Source organism: Cyanistes caeruleus, chromosome 5 (assembly GCF_971803275.1).
Source record: "Cyanistes caeruleus chromosome 5, bCyaCae1.hap1.1, whole genome shotgun sequence".
Taxonomy (NCBI): Eukaryota; Metazoa; Chordata; class Aves; order Passeriformes; family Paridae; genus Cyanistes; species Cyanistes caeruleus.
The window spans coordinates 41,331,311-41,345,581 of record NC_141705.1 but is presented as its reverse complement, the minus strand read 5'-3'; the positions used below and the strand labels follow the sequence as shown (position 1 = coordinate 41,345,581).

General features: G+C 41.3%; 2 long non-coding RNA genes across 2 annotated transcripts in view; one reads left to right on the top strand and one right to left on the bottom strand.

Moving 5' to 3' along the window:
• The window catches only part of LOC111927859 (uncharacterized), a 27,388-nt gene extending 22,546 nt beyond the window's left edge, over positions 1-4,842 (top strand). The window contains exons 3-4 of the long non-coding RNA XR_002863790.2: positions 3,384-3,458; positions 3,813-4,842. This is a non-coding gene — a long non-coding RNA (uncharacterized LOC111927859). The remainder of the gene's footprint in view (positions 1-3,383; positions 3,459-3,812) is intronic.
• LOC111927860 (uncharacterized) overlaps positions 1-14,271 on the bottom strand; it is a 25,269-nt gene extending 10,998 nt beyond the window's left edge. Inside the window, exons 1-5 of the long non-coding RNA XR_015287467.1 lie at positions 13,446-14,271; positions 11,430-11,620; positions 10,529-10,783; positions 8,437-8,595; positions 2,900-3,051 (exon numbers count right to left, since the gene is read on the bottom strand). This is a non-coding gene — a long non-coding RNA (uncharacterized LOC111927860). The remainder of the gene's footprint in view (positions 1-2,899; positions 3,052-8,436; positions 8,596-10,528; positions 10,784-11,429; positions 11,621-13,445) is intronic.

The window sequence follows — 14,271 nt, the reverse complement described above, 5'->3', positions numbered from 1 at the left end:
ATGTTGTTTGAGTGTTGTTATACTCAGCCAATAGTCAGCAATAGAAAAGGCTCTTTTGGTATGTGGACAGCCACATTTAAGTCATGTCAACCCTAACACTGCTGCAAATAATTCAAGATGCTGAAATTTGGATAATTTGCAAATCTCCTTCTGAGCTGAGGCATACAGATCAAGTGTTACATCACTTGAAAGGGGAATTGAATTTTTATCCTTGTAATCTTGTGCTTCTACCTTTTTCACCCTAATAAAGTGGGATTTTTTTTTCCTGTTGCAAAACACAAAAGAGAAGGAAAGAAAAAAGAAGTTGCCAACTGGCTGATTTCCAGTTTGCATGGGTATAACTGAATACAGAATCAGCCCAGTATTTGGCTTTATTTAGAAACATGGGCCCTTTTCCAGATCCCATTAAGACGGATGAAAAATGCACTTCATTGATTTTGCTGACAGTGGATTGAGTCCATTAAGAAAAATGAGTTTGATGTCAGGATAGTGAGAGTTTCTGTGTAAAACAGAAAGAATGTAGTCATTTGTAGACCAAAAGAACGTATTTTCACTTTAATATGAATTCCAAAAAATTTTTTTAAAGTTAATTCAAAATTAAGCTAGTGCCATTGCACATCTTGGTTTTTCTTACTGAGAAACACTGCTGGAGGAGTGTAATGTGTCTCTTGGTTATCTATCAAGAAGACAAATATTCATAAAGATAATCTTCCCAACATAACCTTCACTGTGGCTGCAGTAACATTAAAGAGAAAACCATTAGCCGTGGTACACTTCATAGAACATTTAGGTTGGGAAGGACCTCTGAGATTATTGAATCCAACCATAAACTTAGCACTCCCAAGTTCATCACTGAACATCCATGTGTCTTTTCAATGCCTCCAGGGATGGTGACTCACCCATTCCCTGAGCAACTTCACAACCTTTCCTGTGAAGAAAATTTCCTAATTTCCAATCTAAACCTCCCCTGGCACAACCTGAGGCTGTTTCTTCTTGTCCTGTTGTTTGTTATTTGAAGAGCCTAACCCTCACCTGGCTACAACCTCCTTTCAGGTGGTTATAGAGGGTGATAAGGTCACCCCTGAGCCTCCTTTTCTCTGGGCTAAACATCTCTGGCTCTCTCAGTTGCTCCTCACAGGACTTGTGCCCCAGACCCTTCACCAGCTCCATTGCCCTTCTCTAGACACACTCCAGCACCTCCAAGTCCTTCCTGTAGTGAGCAGCCGAAAACTGGGCACAGGACTTGAAATGTGGCCTCACCAGTGCTGAGGGGAACAGCCACTGCCCTGGTCCTGCTGGCCACACTACTGCTGACTGAAGTCAGGATGCCATTGGAAATTCTTGGCAACCTGGGCACACCCTGGTTCATGTTCAGCTGCTGTTGACCAGCAGCCCCAGAGTCCTTTTCCACTGGCCATCTTTTCAGCCACTCTGCTCCCAGTCTGTAGCCCTGCACAGAGTTGTTGTGACTCAGGTGCAGGACCCAGAACTTGGCCTTGTTGAATCTCATAAAATTTGCCTTGGCCCATGATCCATCTTCACACAGAATCACACAGAATGACTAGGTTGGAAGAGACTTCCAAGATCATCGAGTCTGACCCAGCCATAACACCACAACTAAACCATGGCACCAAGTGCCACATCCAGTCTTTTTTTAAACATATCCAGGGATGGTTTCTCCACCACCTCCCCAAGCAAACCATTCCAGTACTTTATCACTCTTTTTGTGAAAAACCTTTTCCTAATATCCAACCTGTATTTCCCTTGGTGCAGCTTGAGACTGTGTCCTCTTGTTCTGTCGGTTGCTGCCTGGTGAAAGAGACCAAGCCCCACCTGCCTGCACCCACCTTTCAAGGAGTTGTAGAGAGTGCTAGGGTCACCTCTGAGTCTCCTTTTCTCCAGGCTAAACAACCCCAGCTCCCTCAGCCATTCCTCACAGGGCTGGTGTTGCAAGCCCCTCACCAGCCTGGTTGCCTCCTCTGGATGCACTCAAGCATCTCAACGTCCTTCCCGAACTGAGGGGCCAGAACTGGACACAGCACTCCAGGTGTACAGGTGTGCAGTACAGGGGGAGAAAGACCTCCCTGTTCCTGCTGGCCACACTATTCCTGATCCAGGCCAGGATGCTGTTGGACTTTTTGCACACTGCTGGCTCATGTTCAGACAGCTGTCATGAGCACCCCCAGTTCCCTTTCTGCCTGGGCACTGTCCAGCCACACTGTTCCTAGACCATAACGCTGCAGGGGCTTGTCCATATCCCTCTGCATCCCTGTGCAGGTGCTTCTCACCTTCCAGCAGATGAACACTCCAACCCAGCTTGTCATCTGTGTCATCTGTGCACTGACTGAGGGTGCACTCAGTCAGTCCCCTTGTCCGGGTCATCGATGGAGACCTTACACACGGCTGGCCCCAGTACTGGGCCCTGGGGAACACCACTGGTGATCAGCTGCCAGCTGCATGGAGCTCTGTTCACCACCACTCTCTGGGGCTGCCCACCCAGCCAGTTTTTTGCCTAGAGAACAGTGCACCCATCCAAGCTGTAAGCAGGCAGATTCTCCAGGAGAATGCTGCGGGAAATAGCATCAAAGGCTTTACTGAATTCCAGGTAAACAACATTTAGAGCCTTTCTCTCATCCACCAAGTGGGTCACTTTGCCAGAGAAGCAGATCAGGGTGGTCAAACAAGACCTGCCTTTCATAAATCCATGCTGTTTGGATGCTAATAGGTTACTTGTATCCCACAGTCTTGGGAGAAACAGATAAAGAACTGGTATTTTCTTTTACTGACACTAAATGGCTAACGTGAAGTTAACTCAAAATGACTGTTTTGCTCTGGGGGAAGAATAGCTGCACATTTGTTATTTAGAGTACCAGAGGGGTTGAATATGCCTTGCACTTACGATTGGAGTCTTGCAGGATGTGCCGGAGTGTGTGACTGCCGTGTCGGGAAATGGTTTCTCCCCTGGTGGAGCCAAGGTCGAAGCCACTTATCAGAGTGCCCTTGGCTCACCTCACTTGCAACATTACCTCTTCACGCATGTGCAGCGTGTGCCTACAGCCAGATGTTTGCACAAATATAATTTTTCTTAAAAGCACATATCCAGTCCTAGGACCATACAGAAATACAGCAAATCTGCACCACTTAGTAATGTCAGTTCAACACCTTAGTGTCCCTTAAAATAGGATATTCACTTCAACCACCAGACATGTACAAAGAATGTCTCCAATTTGCAGCAGCCTAATGGTGAAATCAAAAATCACAAATCACAGCCTATGATCTATACTTTGTCAGAATCAAAGAAATGCCTGAGTTTCTTAAGGAGAACAAGAACATATGGACAGATGTATTATAGGAAAGGTAATATTTTAACTTTTTTTCTCCAGCAACACAATGTTCTTATGGCACAAGGATAATAATAATTTTGAAGACCTAATGCTCACCAAGACACTGAAAACAAGGTGAGTCTCACGGAAGTCCTGAAGAGATTTTAATAAAGAAAATGCTAATAGGAACTTCACTGCTAACTCATCTCAGAAAACAAACAGGTTTGGGGAGCCTCTCTCCCCACTGATGAGGGTAGACCCAGCTATCAAGTCAAGGGGAAAAGGTCATGTATAGGGGGTCCATTTATATTTCAGGGTCTTATCTGGGAAGACTGTTTTTGTTTTTCTTTTCCCTTTCCCCCTTCATTTCCATTTTTCCTTTTTTTCTCCTTTTTTTTCTCCTTTTTTGTACTCCCCTCTTCCTCCCCCAACACCCCGTAATTGCTTTTTTTTTTTTGGTTTGGCCTTTTTCTTTACTGTCTAAATCAGATCCCAGGCAGAGTTTGAGTTCATTCAGGAAATGACAAAACCTGACCCCACTTCTGAGCTGAAATCACTGGGAGCTGAAATGAGCTGGGATATATGAGGATTGCAACTCTGTCCCAAGGCAAAGTCAAACAGCTTAGCTCTGTGTGGGCTTCCCCTTCGACAGAGGAAGAAAGCAGTCCTTTCAGAGCTGAGAATCATCCCTTGCTACATCAGTGGCCAGCAGCACTGTCTCCCAGCAGATCTGGATGGGAGATCCCTGGGTGGTCAGAGTTGGGTCTGTTTTGGATGGTTGTATCTCCTTCCACACAACTGCCCTGTGGTCAGAGCAGGCCAAGTCGTGGGCCATGCTTGGGTGCTCTGTCAATCAAATTGCACATGCAACTCATATTTGGACTGAATCATCAGTAAAGATCAGTGTCTAGTTTTACAGAAAAGGTAATTTTTTTAAATTAAGATTTTTTTATGTGGTCTTTTTTTCTGGCTAAGTTAATAAAAGGTTTTAGTTGTATTCCCTTACACTTTAATGGTTACATTTGTTTATTTTCCACCACTTTAATAAGAAAACTGTTGCTCTGAACTTGTGCTGTAAATATTTGACTGGCAACAAAGCTGTTTCGAAAGACAAGAAAAACAATTAAAAAAATCCTTTCATCTACACCCACTAAGATATTCCATAACTAGAGCACAAAATCCTGGTTTGCATGTACCAAAAGGGATTTTTTTATACTAACTGTGTCTGAGCAAGGGCTGTCCATACTTTTGAACAAGTTGTCAGGTCTCTTTTTTTGTTTGGCTTGTTCAAAAAGTTCACTGGAGCATTTCAGAGATAATGATAGTGTGTTGCATAGAGTGATATCAGTTTTATATGGCTTTTTAATTCTTAGTAAATCATAAATCATGTGAGCATCTCAAGATTTTGATGTTTTGCTGTAATCTGTAGCTCTCCAAAGCTCTAAGCCAAGGTACTTATTAAAGGGAACTGTTCAGTTAATTTTGATATATTTAATAAAATAAACAATGGAGTTATGCATTCAGTGTCCTTATATCCCCATTATTAAAAAGGGTCCAGTACTCAAAGTAGATTTAATAAGACAATAAAAAAAGTAATTTTCATTTTTGGAGTGACTAACCTAGCTACTGTTGTGAAAATTCAGAGAATTGGTATTAATCTGACTGTTAGTATTTGTGAAGTTAGATGCATATTTAAAGACAGGAAATTAACGTTGCTAGAACTGTGAACCTGGTGCTGGTTCAATTCTATTCAGCTATCATGAGAAGAGAGCAAAAGAGGAATGTGAAATTCTAGAAAGGAAAGGGCATACCATATTTGTTTCATCAAATTGTATATACCTAAAAGATGAGGTGCTAAGAAGCATACAATATGGGCTTGTCAAAACACACCTCAGCAGCCATCCGCTGGCAGCACACTAGCCTGCACTGTAAGTGAATAAAGGAGTGAAATCATTTGACATTAGTAAGACTGGGTTGTGTTGTGTGTCTCAGCATAAGCAAACAAGGAAATGTGGTCTAGTACGGACCATCAGGTCCTGCCTCAGCATAAGGCCACAATTTGTTCCCTCTCCCCATTCTAATGCCCAGTGCTGTTCACTCACCATTCAACTGGAGACCTTCCTAGCTTTTGACTGCCAGCCTAAACATCTAATTTAGGCAGTGCAACTCATCTCCTTTATGCCAGTCGTCTAAAACTGTTTTTATCTAGAGGTCTTTAATTCCAACCAAGGCTTCACTGATGAGCCCACCCAGGCAGTTTGGAACTGAGTCCTCCATGCTGACAATGGGTGACAGAGCCCTGATATCTCCCACATGCTCTGTGTTAGTGTTCAGGCCCTCAAGCAAGACTCAGAGAGTGGGATCGGATAGGTTGACAGTAGTCATTAAGATTAGATTAGATTAGAGTGGGTACTGAGAGGCTGGACTGGGAAACCCCATAATAGGAATTGAGGGAGGAATATAGCGACTGATAGAGTGTAAAGCAAGGACATCTTGTGTGGTAGACAAGGTCCAAGCAATCTGAGGTCAGACAGCTTGGGATGTATGCCTCAGATCTGCAGATGGAAAGGCTGGAAACTGCTCTGGACAGCAAGCTGCTGTGTTTGCATCACACCATATTGCAGCATGCCACTGCAGCATGGCAAAACATTCAAAAGTAGGCTGAATGGCAGCAAAATGTCTCTTGTAATCTATTTTTCCTGAGTCTCATAGCTGAGCAGTGCAACTGCAACACTGATCATATTTATTCCTTGTGTGATTTTGAAACCATCAGCCTTGGAAGCATTTTATTTATGTTATCACTTTTCCAGCAGAAAACATCACCCTCAGCATCTAGGCCATTAAGTAACTAGTAAATAATGTCAGTAATTAAGAGCTTCCAGATGGTCACTGACTGTAAGGAGCTCGATGAGATGAGCCACCAGAAAAGAGGCCTCCCTGGATATTAGAGAATGTAGATGGGACTCATAAATGTTGCAAAACCCATTAGAGATACACTTCTGCTATCCTTGCTGCTGCCAGCTATATATAGCTACTATAGCGGCTGTCCCTAAAGTCACTGTCCAGTTTTCTGACTTCTTTACTTCTTTCATTATGTTGGTACAGTACCATGACTCAGTCTCAGCTTTTGGTTCACATGCCAGTCATAAAGAAGTTAGTTGACCAGGTCCTTTGTTAGTGTGGTCTCAGCAGACTCTGTGGCCTTTTGCTGGTCAGCTGCACTTCCAGCAGCAAGGGACTCTAATAAAATGGACAGCAGGTTCTGGAGGATTCTCTCTGGGATGTGCTTAGGGCAGGTTCAGAGATATATTCTCCCAGTCACTGGGCTGGAAATCAGAATAGTTATTGCTTGGTCTGTCTTCACTCGAAATCTGTGTGTTTGGACCCAGATGCTGGCATGCTAACCTAAGATCTTTCTTCACAAACTTATTGGTCAGACCACAGAAGGAGCAGGCAAGGATCAGAATGAAGACTGAAAACCACTTCTGTTTGCGAATCTGAGTTGGCTCTGGTTTATTAAACAAGAAAAATGGGAAAGAAATAGAAAAACTGGGGCAAATAGTTATGCACACATACTGTGAATTAAACAAAAACAATATCATAAAGACCCTGGGGTTTCTGGCTCTTAATTACCCAGTTTTTCTGCCCTATGGGAATTTATTTCTTGCAGCAGAGCCATAATGCTGGACTGGAAAGTTGCAACAGCCAGTCTCAGGCTATTTCTCTCCAATCTGACAGTTCCTCTGTGCACCCAAGCTTCCCCATATTCTTCTTTTCCTAATCTTGGAGTGGCAGGGCAGCAGTGCCCCTTGTTCTAATATGCTAAGGTCTATTTACTTGCACAATGATATTAAGAAATCCCCTGAGTAGAAAATGGTTGGAGTCTGGAAAGATATTTGGGTAAAAAGTAACATCTGCTGATCCTATTCATACCCTTCTCTAGGCACCTGGCTGTGGCCACTGGTGCAGACAAAATATTGTTTCATGGAGTCCAGTGGTCTAAAGTAGCATGGCTGCTTCTATGAAGTCATTTTATAATCTTCATCAAATATTTAATGACTGCATGGTCTTTGTATGAACTCTATTGAATTCATACTGCATACAGAATAACTTAATGCTACTTTGACAAAATTGATCAGTCTGGGCAGACAAACCCCAGTATTAATCTTTTAAGTGTTCCAAACTTAATCTTTCCATTAAGTTTGGCTTTTAAGATCACTGCAGGATCTATGTTTTTAACTACTATGTTCAAGAAAATTGCTAACATAAAACCCAGACTTTTAATCCAAAAAAAGCATTTCAATACACACTTAAGGATGTGAGTAACTACACTAAAGGTAATGGCTCTTCTGGCTGGCCTAGGCTGATATTAAAGTGAACCATGTAAAGGCAGAAATAAAACAATAATCAGATGTAATCTGAAAATGAGAATGTATTTTTTCTAGCATAAAAATCATGCTCCCCAGCAACACTGATGTCAGATCCATTAGCATGTATGAGTCTCTCCTAGTTCAAGACAGGAAGGATAATGTCTTAGACAAGGGAAAGTTATGTAAGGATGCATTAAGAGGTCAGTATGTTCTTTAATAGTGAATGACCACCCATCCTCTAGCACCTACGTTTACAGTTAGATATTTAAAAATAAATAAATTAGCAGCACAAGAACTTTTGCCACATTTTCTTGAAGTTTCAGTGCTAGATTTATTTTTAATGTTGATGTAAGGTATGTAATTTACCCTGTACATTTCAGGCATAATGTGTAAAATACTTGTTCCCATAACAAACTGTCATTTTAGAATGAATGGGATTTCTACAGGGATTTCTGGGTAGCGTATTTTTGGAAGTTTCTATTTTGGAAATTATTAGTTGCTATTATAATTTCTGAGAAATCATGTAGTGTAATAACTAGGCACCAAGCATATAATTATTACTACTCTAAAGTGTGTTTTTCAAACTAGAAGGACATGGACTTTCTTGCATACTTAATTGTATTCAAGCCTCTGAGAAGTATGCTCAGTCAAGAGGGTTCATATAACAGTTTTTGTTCCAACCCTTAATTTTGTCCAACATTCTTATCCTTGAAAAATATCTCCCTAAATAGTGTCCCACATACCTGCATTGGTGCTTCAGGCAACTCTTCTTCTTTTTGAGTTCATTCATTCCCCAGGACTTCCATTGTTGCATAGGTAATGATTCCACTGCATTTCACAGTCCTCACTTCACTCCTTACCCAAACAATCAGCATCCAGGCGTTGCTAGTTCTCCTGGTGTTCTGAAAAATAAAATGAAAAAAATAGCAGAGCTTTAATTTCAGGATAAATTTAATAGTGTCTTTTAGGATCTCCTAAGGCAGATCCTTTAACATGCATGGGTCCTTCACGGTGGTGTGAAAACCCAGATGTTCTCTCAATTATTATGGTGGTGTCCCTTTTCTGAATTGCTAAATCTGGATGACAGGAGAGATTCTAAAGTTCAGACATATGTATTAGCAAATATATAGAGAATATCGATTTTTTATACTAAGAACCAAACTAAGACCTTAGAGTGAGATTCTGCTGAAATAACTCTGCTAAAGGCAGAAAGGATCTGTTTTCTTTAGGTAAATATTTGGGGCCCAGGTCCAGTTTGGGATTGGAGCCTGGGATAGGCGCAATTCATTATAACACCGTGCCAGTGCGCTAAAAGTGTTCCAAAGACTGCAACTGAGCATCTTGTGGGTTGTAAGAAATTTGCCCTGTGGGCCTTTGGCACCATATGTCTAGCAGGTAGCTGACAGCTGTTCAGACTGAGTGCAAATCAAGAAGAATTTAAGTAAAGAGCAACTACTACAGTAAAGCACATCAGCGGTGTGATTTAGGTATAAATACATATGTTATGGTGGGCAAAAAGGAAATTTGTACGTGATATTTCATGCTGTCCTCACTTTTGTCCTCAGGAACATCTAGATACCTTTCCAAAATAGTCAGCCAGGAGGAATATTGAATCATGCTTAAAATTCTTATTAGATGGCATTGCCTTGACTTGTCCAACAAGGCATCTGTCTCTTCTTTTTTTATTATGTTAAGTACAGGAAATAAAGACAGGTACTTAATTCTGTATAGCACTTTGCACACAATAAGTGCCTTTAGAAAGTGTTTATGTGGCAGAAAGTATAGAAGGTGTTATTAAAAGACATCTCAACAATAACTGTCTTCCTGATTCTTTTCAAGGTTAAGCTTATCAATTTATAAAGATATAGCTGTGGCACAGTTATTCATGAGACATGAAGTTCATGCCTGTAGCTTGCTGATAACAATTATTAATCATGCATTAACTCTTCACAAGTCATTTACATCTACCATTTATGCATGAACAAACACTGCCTTTAAGAACTTTGAAGATGACAGGCTAATCCTTTTCACCACTAACTTGTATCTCAATTCCTCAATGACAGTATAATCCACAAAAGAATCCAAAATAGCACTAAATGTATTCAGCTAATTAATTGCCCCATTTTGTTGAGACATAGGGGTTAAATGAGAGCATATGAGTTAAATGTGGATGCAGAAAAATAGGTATCTTTTTATTTAATTATAATTTTTTTCTCACAAAACTGGTGTGACAATATTTCATATTTGCTAAAATATGATCTTGCAGGAAGAAAATGAACCTCTGTAATTTTTAAGAGACATTTAGTTTTGGCATTTTTTTAATTATTATAGGTATATGATTGTGTTCAAAACTTTTTTTTGAAGGTATTAACACTGTGAATGTTATAATGTGCAACACTGTGAGTGTTGTAATGTGCAACAAGAGTTTAAAGTCTTTAAATGTTAAAGTTTAGGGAAGGCGGTCGGGCAGGAAAAGGATAGAAAAGTGCAAGGGTAAAGAAGAATACATAAGACCCTACTGTTGAGTCACAAGGTCCAGAGTAGACCCTTGTGCTAAACTGAGCCTGACCTTTACCAAGAATTTATGCCTGAAAGCTCAACAGCTATTAACCTTTACAACACTTAAATTTAATAGCACTTAATCCATAACTTAGGACCAACAGCTTAGCAAAGGATTCCTATAGAATTTGCTATAGCACAACAGTTACTCATGTACAGGCCTTACTTACTTTCAAATCTAAAGTACTTAAGAATCTAGGAGAGAGACATTCCTAGAAATTTGCTGTAGCATATTCACACTTGCTCACACAGACCTAAACAGTTTATACAAGGTACCTGTGAAAAATTTCCCTTGAGTTCAGTGAACTGCTCACTTCAGATGCCTTTGCATCTTCTCATCAGGCACAGGGCTGAGCCTCAAGGAGTTGGGGTATCAGCCCTGGATCCATCATTATCATTCAGCAATCCTCCAAGCAGAGCAAACTCGAGAGTTTCCTGGCTGAGTGAACTGGCTGAGGGATGCCCCAGGCAGAGGAAGGTTGCTGGTCACAGCTGCAGTGGTCTGGGAGAGCTCAGAGGGTCTCTGGGCTGCTGTTTTTGGAATCACAAGAGAGGTGGTCTTAGTCATAGTAATCTTCCATCCTGGCCACAATTCAGGTCAGAAACTAACTTTGAAAATTTGATAATGAAAATATTATTTCTCTTGGGTTTTTCAGACAAGAAAAATGAGTTTCTAAGGCTGTTAAAGTCCAGGTGGTCATTAGACAGTACTAGCTCCTGGGAACAGACAGTGCTCCTGATAAGCTCCAGGTGCACCTTCTGAAGGCTGAGGCCTAGGGAGTGTTTCTGGGATTGTAGTGTGGCCAGGGCTGGGGAGGTGATGTGTGCACCACTGCATGGGGCAAAAAACCATGAGGTCATACAAACAACTTGACCGTGGCTTGCACATGGAGATCTGTCAGCAAAGGCATAGCTATATAGTAAATGTAAACAATAAAATGCATAAGGCTGCAAGGAACATATGTTTTCAGCATCTTGTATGATCTCAATTTTCTGTAAATACATGACAGCAATTAAACATGCGTCTGCTTCCTGTGAAGCATAAGGGCATTATGAATGTAGTCATGTCTATTATGGTCAATGTATGCCATTGCTGTTTGGACAAGCTCTTTATCTATCAGATACATAAAGCTTAATATATATAAATATATACATATATACATATATACATACTTACTAGCATTAGCATGTTTGAAGAGGTACAGGTTTCTAATAATTTTCTCATTTAATTTTAATAAATGAGACACTTCATTGTGCGTGCAGCTCTCTCAAAAGTCTTAATTTTAGAGCCTCTACCAATAATAGTCTGAATTTTCCAGTCAGATTTGCCAGATCGACCCTGTAAGGATCATCTGTCACACTCAGTATCTGTAAAGGAGAGAGAGATGAGGGAACTGGAACATTAAGGAGGACAGGCTATAATTTTCTTCATCTGATGGTTCATCTGTTTGCTATTTTGTTTGCTGCTGGGTTTGCTACTTCAAATTTCTGTATTTCAAAAAGAAAGGAAAAACATTAGTCTTCATTTTGAAGAAACAAAATGAGACTACTTCCAAAGTTCTGGTCATTTGTACCAGACAGGAAAAACCTTGTATATCAAGTACCTATTTTGTCCCTATTTCCTACAATGAGCTGAGGATGTATACCCTTTAACAATAGTAGAGAAGGAAAGAAGAAAGAGCTTCCATCATCCTTCAGAAATCAGTCTTAGGTGCTCTGTAAATCTCTAAATCTTCTGGATGATCGCAATAGCCATCAAGATATGACAGGTGATTGAAAAAAACCATTTATAATTACAAAGGAAAACATGAAATACTTTCTAAAACTGGTTTTTTTTCAATTTTGTGAATTAAATCAACTCAATTTATAAGAAAAACAACTTTGGTGAGCACTGAAACTAATGAAATATGATTTTCATTTGCTTTGAGTCTTCTATCTGCCTGGCTTTTTAACTGAATTAGTCTGAAAGCCAAGACATGGGTCCTTGTGTTAATAAAAATTAAAAAATATGTATTTGCTTTCCTGAAAAAGGATTGTTAAAGGCTTTAATAACATTTGGTCAGCTATTTGACATTAAAAAATTTGGTTTTCAGTCAAAATTCATCCTCTAGTAAAGTAGATGCTTCATGAATTATATAAGTTTGTGAATAAAGAACTTTTAACCTCTTTTTCCTAGGTGGTTTTTCTGATTTCTAGTGACCACTCAGGCCAGTCTACTTGCTGTCTTACTTTTCTTCCTTCTGCAGGAACATTAGCTTAATCTGTATTTCAATCCAGGTGTCTTTACAGAACACACAGGGCTACTCTCTGAGCTGGGACTACTCTCTGAGTCCTCCCTTTTTTCTTTTTTTTTTTTTTAAGTTACTGTTATTATTTTAAATGTGGTATAAATCACTTGAAAAAAATCAAAAGCTTGAAGCAAGCTGTTTGAAATACACACATACAGAGTTATTACACAAAATTCAATTGGAGGAAGAAGTTGGAGTTTCCTAAGAGAAAATAATTCTGAATTTAATCATCACCCTTCTCCACTTCCATGCTTTTGTTAATCTCTTCCCAGGTAAAAGAAACTGTCTTTGAACTAATTCATGGAAGAAATGTTACTGGCAAGTGTGGGATAGAGCCCTGTCTGTCCCTTGGGCAAGTTTTTGTTTTGGAGAGGCAACACTTCCAGAGGAGAGGATGAACTGTGGCAATTGCTAAGACTTTCAGGTTGCTGCTATTTTATTTGATGGGTTTGTACCTAGAAAACAAAGACTTTGCCTGTTAGTTCAGCTGTGTTGGGACTTGTAGGCACTCTGATGTAGACACAGAAGCACATACTTTGTCATAGGACATATACAGTCTTAGGAGTCCAGGACAGAGGCAAACCTTCCCATACTCAGCAGCCAAAAAAAATTAGGTGGAGTGCCCGTTCTGGTCTTCCTAGTACTGCTGTTTTTTGTCCCCAGACAGCTGGAGCCAAACCTGTGTGCTCAGCTTAACATTTGTGGGTAGGGAGCTCATTGGAATCAGCTCAAAACCAGCTGCTTCTTCACATCTCACTGACAGCTCAGGAATGTGAGGAGAGGGAATGAGCAGAGAAGCATGAAAGGGACTGAGCAGAGAAGCCATAAACTGCAAAAGGAGAATGAAGCCATGGTGTTGGAGGGAGGCCCAGGCTGTTGCTGGGGTCTGTTAGGTGCTTCATTACCTGTCTGGCCTCCTGAGCTTGGGCTGCAGTTCCCACCATCCCTCAGGTTTCACCTTCTCTCTTTTTGTCATGAGCTCCTGGCCTTAGCTGCCCAATGGATGTTCCCCACACTGAGGAAATCCCTCTGTCTCTTTTTACTGCCACAGGGACCACAAATGTAGCAAGTGTTAATGATGGAGCTCTGTCATACAGGATGCTCTTTTCTTTCCAAAGCATGCCTTTCTTCCCCCCTGTACACTTTAAAGCTACATTGGCTTTCACATAAGCCAGCCCCATGCAGAGCTGTGCCATGGTCCTACTGTGCAGCACCATCCTGGGGGTGGGGGGGAGAATCAACCCTCAAATGGGGGATGCAACCTCCCTGCTTTTCTTCGGGGGTCTCTGAAGGCAGGAATCCCCATCCCCATTGGATGGGAGCTCCACATGCCTTGCCCTGGGCTTTTGGGAGAGGGTGATGGTGAAGGTGTGCCATGGGGTTCACAGGCTGTTAAACACGGCTGGTGACAATGCTTTCCCCAGCTTGGCAAAGTGCTGTTCACCATCATCCTGGGACAACAAGCAGGAGATGGCAGCAGGGAAGCGCACCAAGACAGGGACAAGGGACAGGCTGCCAGACCAGAGGAAGTATGGTTGGCTGCAAGCACCCAGCCTTAGGTTGAAGGCTAATGAGAGATGCCCAGCATGGTGCTGAGGACAAGACAGAGCTGTTTTCTCCACAGCCTGCTAGCCCTGCAGCAAGGCCAGCTTGGTTTTCTCCCTCTGCAAGAGCAGCAGGAAGTTGCTGCCATTGGGAGAACCCTTTGCCTTTCCAGGGAACCCTGGCTGT